This window comes from Aquarana catesbeiana, linkage group LG11 (assembly GCF_042186555.1).
Source record: "Aquarana catesbeiana isolate 2022-GZ linkage group LG11, ASM4218655v1, whole genome shotgun sequence".
NCBI classification, from domain to species: domain Eukaryota; kingdom Metazoa; phylum Chordata; class Amphibia; order Anura; family Ranidae; genus Aquarana; species Aquarana catesbeiana.
In genome coordinates, this window is record NC_133334.1 from 65,935,325 (window position 1) to 65,945,466 (window position 10,142).

Below are 10,142 nucleotides of genomic sequence, written 5' to 3' on the forward strand. Positions count from 1 at the left end.
AGTTTGAGAGCAGGATATAAAATTTTCCGACAACAAAATCCGTTGTTGGAAATTCCGATCATGTGTACACAAATCCGACGGACAAAGTGCCACGCATGCTCAGAATAAATAAAGAGATGAAAGCTATTGGCCATTGCCCCGTTTATAGTCCCGACATACGTGTTTTACGTCACCGCGTTTAGAACGATCGGATTTTCCAACAACTTTGTGTGGCCGTGTGTATGCAAGTCAAGTTTGAGCCAACATCCGTCGGAAAAAATCCTAGGATTTCGTTGTCGGAATGTCCGAACAAAGTCCGACCGTGTGTACGGGGCAATAGACTTTTATAATGCTGCCCATGTAAATAGGCCTTTAAGCTGTAACCCCAGCCAACCCTTTTAGTTCTGAAATAGAGTGGGGAAGGTACAAATGGACCCAGCTCCAAGTCGATCAGCTACATGCTCTCCCACGATATCCTCGTTCCATTGGGTGCAATGCCCAGCTCCTCAGCTGAAATCTAGGGTATATAAAGGTATAAAAAACACAGTCACTTCCAGCACTAAAAGGTCTTCCAAGGTGTGGAGTAACAGATGTCAAATAAAATGGTGGTGTGAGAGGTATATATGGTATCCAAAACTGGGTGGATGCTCCCTTCCTCAGATGGGGTAATCCGAAAGGAACTACAAGAAAAACAGAAATGGAAGGTGCACACACCTAGTGCATTACCAAAGATAATTTAATAATAAAAATGTTTTATATAAAAGTGGGTACTCACAAAATGCAACTGACAAAAGGCCATAAAAACAATGCATGGACATGCACAGAACACGGGGTACAGTTAACGCATTTCGGGGACGCACCCCCTTCCTCAGAGCTCCTCTGTTCCCCCCATGCTGCTCTGGTCCCCCATGTGCTCCCCTGTCAATTTGATATTCCAATCGCACACATTCACGGTAAAATGGCACAAAAAATGAATGAGTGCTGTAGCGATCACCAGTTGGGTTCTGGAAGTATCAGACAAACAAACATCATCGCCAGCACACCATGGATCAGCAAAAAAGGGTTGTCCAAAAAAGGTTTTTAATGGAAAAAAGTTACATCACAAAAGAGGTGCAACGTTTCTGGGCCGCTGGTCCCCCACATGCTCCTCTGGTCCCCCACATGCTCCTCTGGTCCCCCGCGTGCTCCTCTGTTCCCCCCATGCTCCTCTATTCCCCCATGCTTCTCTGGTCACCCATGTGCTCCCCTGTTCCCCCCATGCTCCTCTATTCCCCCCATGCTTCTCTGGTCCCCCATGTGCTCCCATGTTCCCCCTATGCTCCTCTATTCCCCCCCATGCTTCTCTGGTCCCCATGTGCTCCCCTGTTCCCCCATGCTCCTCTATTCCCCCCATGCTTCTCTGGTCCCCATGTGCTCCCCTGTTCCCCCCATGCTCCTCTATTATTCCCCCCATGCTTCTCTGGTCCCCCATGTGCTTCTCTGGTCCCCCAAATGCTCCTCTGGTCCTTGTCTGCTGTCTGCTTTTGCGGAGAGTCTAGATGGAGAGTGGGGGAAGGAAAGAGCAGGAGAACGAGTGCCGAGGAAGCTTATGTTACAGCTCTGTGTGGCTGCCCTCCTTCCAGATCATATGATGACGAGCTTCTCAGTGCCAATTCCTGAGGATCATGTCATTGTTCAGTCACACTGCATAACTAGCCAGAGGAGCGGAGGGGAGCGGTGGTCCGCTGTCACTGAAACTGGCCCACTGAGCCATCAGCCCACTGGAAACTCCCGGTAGTCCCGATGGCCAGTACATGCCTGAGTGAAGCCATCTGAAGTTGCTCTATATACCCTAAAAATTATCACTGTCTGTCATTGGCAAAATGTCCTCGTGTTACCTGAGTAGTCACTGGAACAAGAAATGATGGACAAGTCTCCCCAAGAGGGACATAGACAGCTGTAATAACCTTTTAACAATTCCAACCCCTTACTGCTCCATCCTAAGGGTAAAAAAGTTGGGGTAAAATCCCACTTCGAGTATCCAAAAATTAAATGTAACAATTAAAACTGCTTAATTACTTGCTTACTTTTAAAATGTTCTATTAAAAGAAATAGAAATATAATTCCTTTCATCTTTTTAAATTTAAATAATGTGTTTTTCTCCTTTTTTAATAGAAGTAAACACTTAACTTCTTTTCATGTAGAAACAAAACTCCGACCACAGTGGCAATGTTTCCAAGAGCTGGAATATTGCCAGACATCAAATGAACACGCACAGTACCTCTGATGCCTTTCCTTCCTAATGATACAGCTTGGCTATGTGAAGAACAACTTCTCATTAGTAAAGTCAAATGTATTTTTTGTCTGACGTTCACACAATCCGTATTGCGAGATATAGCAGGTTCACAGTGATAAATTAAACCATGTAAAAGGAGAAAGTAGACTGGGCATTTCTATGACTCCAGGGAGAAAGTGAGGAATAATTAGTCAGATAATATGTAAAATGAGAAAAATTACATGAGACCCTAATGTCTATCTATCTATCTATCTATCTATCTATCTATCTATCTATCTATCTATCTATCTATCTATCTATCTATCTATCTATCTATCTATCTATCTATCTATCTATCTATCTATCTATCTATCTATCTATCTATCTATCTATGTGATACCATGAAATATGAGCTTCTTGGGATTTTTAGTGTTCATTACCAGGGGATAACACAATGGGCAATAGCTGGCGATAACTTCTAAAAAGCAAAAAAAAATATATATATTTGTAAGCTTTCTTTTTAACAATAAGTTTATGGGAACTGTTGTGTTTTCTTCAAGAACCCCAACTTTTTTTTCATCATTTGCTGGCCAGTGTGCTAAAACGGGGACTGTTGTAGAAAGTTGGGACTGTCTGTATATACTTTTTCTAGGTAAATGCATTTCAGTACTGTTAATTACTATTAGTCAGAATACTGCAGGTGTTTAACCATATCTTTCAGAATAACGTTATTGTCTTATTGATTGTTTGTAAAAGAACACTTAATCCCCTCATTTTTTGGATATGCTTGGCCTGATAAATTCTTTGAAATACCTCAAGATGTGTTGGCAAGTGCTGGGTGAGTGAGATTGTAACACTCTCAGGTGAAATCACAAAATAATTTGGTGGCTCCTTCTTGGGTTGCATTACATTTTAATGAAAATAACTTTTAACCTGCCTGTCAGTAATCCCGAGTCTGGCTCGGTGTGAATTTTCATTACCAAAAGCGGTGACCCTGAGCCACACTCGGGATTTCATTGCAGGATCCAGCCAAAGTTTCTTACCTTGTCCCCAGGATCCTGCAATGTCCTCCCACTGTGTCCGCAGGCTGTATCCTCCACCCAATGTACTGTGTGCCGGGCTCCGTACCCTGCAAACGTTGCGACGCATGGGGACAGAGCCCGGCACCAAGTTAAAAAATGGAAAAAAAACAAAACACGTACAGTACACTGTAATTTTACAGAATACATTGCTGTATCAAATTATTTCACATCCCTTTTGTCCCTAGTGGTTTGTCCAGTGCCCTGCATGCAGTTTTATATTATAAATACTGTTCTTTCTGCCTGGAAACTGGAGATTGTCCATAGCAACCAAAAAGTGTCCCTTTACGTCCAAAGCGGTTTTAGACCAGCTAGAAGACAGTGATAGTGAATTAGAATCACTTGCGGAATTAAGCGATAGTGATTTGTATGGAAATCCGTCATCAAACACTGAAAGTAATGACAGCGACAATTCTGCAAACGAGCAAATTTCAGTGTTTTTGATTTGATTACATTATTGAATAAATGTTATTATTATTATATTATTATTTGTTATAATTATTTATAGTTATTTATTATACTATAATTTATGATTTTGTGTTTCAAAATTTATCATACCCGGGATGTCTGCTAGATTCTTGGTGGACAGATTTAAGTGAGTTATTCCTAAGGATTACAGGCCTACAATATAAAACACCAAATTTCTATGCAAAACAATGTACCGCTTTGAGATGCAAAAATCTGATATAATCATATCGCCCGGGAGGTTAAAATCACATTATAATGTTAAAGATTCTGTGAGATTTTGGTGACTGGGCTTGCATATACATGTTAGAGGGGTGTGGCTTGGGAGGAGACAAGCTGAAGCCTACTTGACACGCATTGGACCGGGCAGTCTCCTAGCGTGCACTTCCGTTTTTTTTTTCCTTTTGACAGACGGGTTTGCATATACTTTAAGTTATTTTTCACCATATTTCTTTGGATTTGGATGCATTTGTGTCTCACCAAGGCATAAATGCCATCTGAAAATATTTTTATTGACAAATGTTGACAGTAAATATCACTTTAAAATTACTAAAAAATGCAATCCTGAACACAGCCTCCTTCAGATATATGAACATCTTTGTCCTTGCCCTGTGTGCCCATCAATACTTTGTCCACACACAAACTTGTACTAAAAGGGAACTATGTTTTATCCGTAACATATGAAATATAATAAAATAACAAAATCAGGGCAGCGCAACATACAATAATAATAAATGTCCACAGACAATTCCCAAATGGAGATGATAAGCCTTTGTGATGAAGTGCCTGATGTCAAACGAAAACAGTGATACAGGTGAAAGAATAGGGAAATGAAAGTTCATCCAAGTGTTTCCATGCGATATGTATCTTATATTTCAACCATCACCACACCTCGTGAATCAACGCCCCTATGGTCATGAACTCACCAGATAAATGGTGATAATAAGCCCAGAGGTGCTTCCATCTATGTGTCACTCGTGACAAGAAAACACACATATATATCGTAATTCCGTAAAACACCCAAAATTTATTCGATCAATTACTGCCCTTACAATTTACACTCACAAGCAGAATTATTTAAAAAAAGCGTTACAATGTAAGCAGTCCTGTCACATTTGTTTTTTTGCTCTCACCACCTGATAGATCCCTCTCATGGCGGTGTACCCGGGTTGAGCTTGACCGTTGATAGACTGACTGGATAGCTGTGTAGTCACACCCTGACGTACGACTCGTTATTCCTTAGTCAGAGGGCGTGGCTACACAGCACCGCTCATCCAATATATACTAGAACGGGGACAGGATTTTAACCCAATCCCTGTCACATAAGAAAATCTATTTTATAATTAGGATATGCATGTGGGTGGGGAATTATCTCCTGACACACAGCGCATCACTGGGTACCTTATAATATTAAAACTAGACATATCCCATAACATAGACACTTAGCAAGTACTTAGTTTCCTAAAGCTAATTGTTCTCACATAACAGACAAATTGGTCACTACAGGCAGTCCCCGGGTTACAAACAAGATAGGGACTGTAGGTTTGTTCTTAAGTTGAATTTGTTTGTAAGTCGGAAGAGGTACATTTTTTAAGTGTAGCTTCAGCCCAAACAATAGATTTTACGTTTTTTTGGATAGCGCATGGAAGGGTTATCACCCCTGTAACGTTTGTTTTGCTGTCTGTGCCCCTGTTCAGAAGATTTCACTTCACTTTCTGTCCCTAAGACAATTGGATTTTGAAAATTTTGGGTTGTTGAGAAAACAAGGATTGATGATAAAGCTCCAGTAGAGACCCCTTTTTCTCATGATAACTCTTATGCCACGTACACACGAGCGGACTTTTCGACCGGACTGGTCCGACGGACCGAGTCCGGCGGACAAGTCGACCATGTGTGGGCTTCATTGGACCTGCAGCAGACTTTTTCGGTCGAAAATCTGACGGACTTTAGATTTGGAACATGTTTCAAATCTTTACGTCGGAACTCCGCCAGACCCAGTTCCTATCGAAAAGTCCTCTCGTCTGTATGCTAGTCGGAAGGACAAAAAACTACGCTAGGGCAGCTATTGGCTACTGGCTATCAACTTCCTTATTTTAGTCCGGTCTTACGTCATCACATACAAATATGTCGGACTTTGGTGTGATTGTGTGTAGGCAAGTCCGTTCATTCGGAAAGTCCGTTGGAAATCCGTCAAAAGTCTGCTTGTGTGTACGCGGCATTACAGGAGTGAATTTCCCTTCCTAGGGGTAGATCTCCTCTCACTTCCTGTTGTCTCCCTCCGTTTGTTAGTAGGAGTCATTTGTAAGGCGGATGTTTGTAACTAGAGAAGCGCCTGTATCTATTTAAAAGCAACCAAAACGGGATCGTGTCCACATAAAACTTAATTCCGAATATCGGTTGGTTGTAGCACGTGTCACATCAGAACCGATAAATTGATCAAATTAAGATTTAAGTACAAAAAATCATTATAAGATAAGTAGCAAAGGGGCCTCCACATAAAGTACAATTCATACGCAAGACATATTTAAAATGAAAACAAAAATGAATAAAAGTAAAATAAAATAAAATTAAAATAAAATGAAAATAAAAATACAAATAAAAATACAATAAAAGATAAAAATAACTTAAACATAAAAATGGATCCGACATATAAATCAGGGTGCAAAATACATTAAACAAATCACTAATGAGGGCCTGTACTAGTATTAAAACCATCCAGCAATTAAACAGAAAACGGCATTAGACGAAAGTGCAGTGAATTAACAATTACGGTATATATTCTAATTGTGTTTCTAAACAATATAACTAATAATCAATGATAAAACAATTAAGATCAAGCCCTACGTTCATCCCCTTGGGAAATAAAGTGTCTGTCAAGTATATCCACTTAGTTTCGCACTTAGATAACTCACAAACTCTATTCGCTCCTCTCCACAGATTTAGTTATCTCTATGCCCAAAAACTTCAATCCTGAAGGGTCTCTATTGTGTTTACAACAAAAGTGCATTGATCCACTATGGTCCTTAAAACCTTATCTTAATATTATTTATGTGTCCAGACACTCTTATTCCTAATGTGCATTTTGTGTGACCTATGTACATTAGGCCACATGGGCACTGTAATGCATATGCATGTTCAAGGCTGTATGGACTAACCTTATATAGTTACATAGTTAGTAAGGTTGAATAAAGACACCAGTTCATCCTGAGTAGGGATGAGCTGAACACCCCCCTGTTCGGTTCGCACCAGAACATGCGAACAGGAAAAAAGTTAGTTCGAACACGCGAACACCGTTAAAGTCTATGGGACACGAACATGAATAATCAAAAGTGCTAATTTTAAAGGCTAATATGCAAGTTATTGTCATAAAAAGTGTTTGGGGACCTGGGTCCTGCCCCAGGGGACATGGATCAATGCAAAAAAAAGTTTTAAAAACGGCCGTTTTTTCAGGAGCAGTGATTTTAATAATGCTTAAAGTCAAACAATAAAAGTGTAATATCCCTTTAAATTTCGTACCTGGGGGGTGTCTATAGTATGCCTGTAAAGGGGCGCATGTTTCCTGTGTTTAGAACAGTCTGACAGCAAAATGACATTTTGAAGGAAAAAACTCATTTAAAACTACCCGCGGCTATTGCATTGCCGACAATACACATAGAAGTTCATTGATAAAAACGGCATGGGAATTCCCCGAAGGGGAACCCCGAACCAAAATTTAAAAAAAAAATGACGTGGGAGTCCCCCTAAATTCCATACCAGGCCCTTCAGGTCTGGTATTGATATTAAGGGGAACCCCGGCCAAAATTTAAAAAAAAAATGACGTGGGGTTCCCCCTAAATTCCATACCAGACCCTTCAGGTCTGGTATGGATTTTAAGGGGAACCCCGCGCCAAAAAAAAACAAAAAAAAACGGCGTGGGGTCCCCCCAAAAATCCATACCAGACCATTATCCGAGCACGCAACCTGGCAGGCGCCCCCCCTCCTGAACCGTACCAGGCCACATGCCCTCAACATTGGGAGGGTGCTTTGGGGTAGCCCCCCAAAACACCTTGTCCCCATGTTGATGAGGACAAGGGCCTCATCCCCACAACCCTGGCCGGTGGTTGTGGGGGTCTGCGGGCGGGGGGCTTATCGGAATCTGGAAGCCCCCTTTAACAAGGGGACCCACAGATCCTGGCCCCCCCCTGTGTGAAATGGTAAGGGGGTACAAAAGTACCCCTACCATTTCACTAAAAAACTGTTAAAAATGTTAAAAATGACAAGAGACAGTTTTTGACAATTCCTTTATTTAAATACTTGATGCCACGGGGAATGCCACAGGGAAGTCCCGTCATGTCCCGTGCGTCAGAGGGGGGCGGGGTCACCGGGTGGCCCCGCCCCCCGTTATTTAAGAACTGTCAGACGAGGAGCGCCCTCACACAGCGGGAGCCTCCCTCCATGCCAGCATGGGTGCGGAGCGGCCCGGAGAAGAAAATGAAGAAGAGAAGAAAAGAAGAAGAGAAGAAGATGAAGAAGAAGAGAAGAGCGGGAGCCTCCCCCCATGCCATGGGTGCGGAGCAGCCCGAGGAGAAGAAGATAGAAGACGCCGCGGAGGAGATGCTGGACGAGAACGCCGGAGGAAGAACCAGAAGAGCCAGAAGAACCAGAAGAACCAGAAGATGAAGGAAGATAGAAGAAAGAAGAAGTATTTAAATAAAGGAATTGTCAAAAACTGTCTCTTGTCATTTTTAACATTTTTGACAGTTTTTTAGTGAAATGGTAGGGGTACTTTTGTACCCCCTTACCATTTCACACAGGGGGGGGGCCGGGATCTGGGGGTCCCCTTGTTAAAGGGGGCTTCCAGATTCCGATAAGCCCCCCGCCCGCAGACCCCCACAACCACCGGCCAGGGTTGTGGGGATGAGGCCCTTGTCCTCATCAACATGGGGACAAGGTGTTTTGGGGGGCTACCCCAAAGCACCCTCCCAATGTTGAGGGCATGTGGCCTGGTACGGTTCAGGAGGGGGGGGTCACACTCTCGTCCCCCCCTCTTTTCCTGCGGCCTGCCAGGTTGCGTGCTCGGATAAGGGTCTGGTATGGATTCTTGGGGGGACCCCACGCCGTTTTTTTTTTTTTTTTGGCGCGGGGTTCCCCTTAAAATCCATACCAGAGGTCTGGTATGGAATTTAGGGGGAACCCCACGTCATTTTTTTTTTTTAAATTTTGGCCGGGGTTCCCTTTAATATCCATATCAGACCTGAAGGGCCTGGTATGGAATTTAGGGGGACTCCCACGTCATTTTTTTTTAAATTTTGGTTCGGGGTTCCCCTTTGGGGAATTCCCATGCCGTTTTTATCAATGAAATTCTATGTGTATTGTAGGCAATGCAATAGCCGCCGGTAGTTTTAAATGAGTTTTTTCCTTCAAAATGTCATTTTGCTGTCAGACTGTTCTAAACACAGGAAACATGCGCCCCTTTACAGGCATACTATAGACACCCCCCAGGTAAGAAATTTAAAGGGATATTACACTTTTATTGTTTGACTTTAAGCATTATTAAAATCACTGCTCCTGAAAAAACAACCGTTTTTAAAACTTTTTTTTGCATTGATCCATGTCCCCTGGGGCAGGACCTGGGTCCCCAAACACTTTTTATGACAATAACTTGCATATTAGCCTTTAAAATGAGCACTTTTGATTTCTCCCATAGACTTTTAAAGGGTGTTCCGCGGCATTCGAATTTGCGCGAACACCCCAAATTGTTCGCTGTTCGGCGAACTTGCGAACAGCCAATGTTCGAGTCGAACATGAGTTCGACTCGATCTCGAAGCTCATCCCTAATCCTGAGTGAGGATGGGTACATGTCTACAATTATCCCTATTTATTTAAGGTACCCATATAGCAACCTCAATTTACACAGCGCTCCACACATACATCACACACTCACATTGGTCCTTACCCTGAAGGAGCCCACAATCCAAGGTCCCCAACTCACATTCATATACTAGGGCCAATTTTGGACAGAAGCCAATTAACCTACCAGCATGCCTTTAGAGTGTGGGAGGAAACCAGAATACCCAGTGGAAACCCATGCAGGCACAGGGAGAACATGCAAACTCCAGGCAGGTAGTGTCATGGTTGAGATCTGAATCAGTAGAAGCTTTTTACTGCTAGGTGAGAGTGCTACCGACTACACCACTGTGCTGCCAAACCTTGTAGTGTTCAGCTGGCAACAAAAGTTTAGTTTGTTTTATTGTGTTTTCTGTGCTGAATTTTTTCTGTTATTTTTATATGAAATATAATGTAAAAAAGGATTGCCCTATTTAACCCTATATGTATGAATGTGTGTGTGCATATTATAAGGAATTGTTAAAAACCAACTCAGCTCA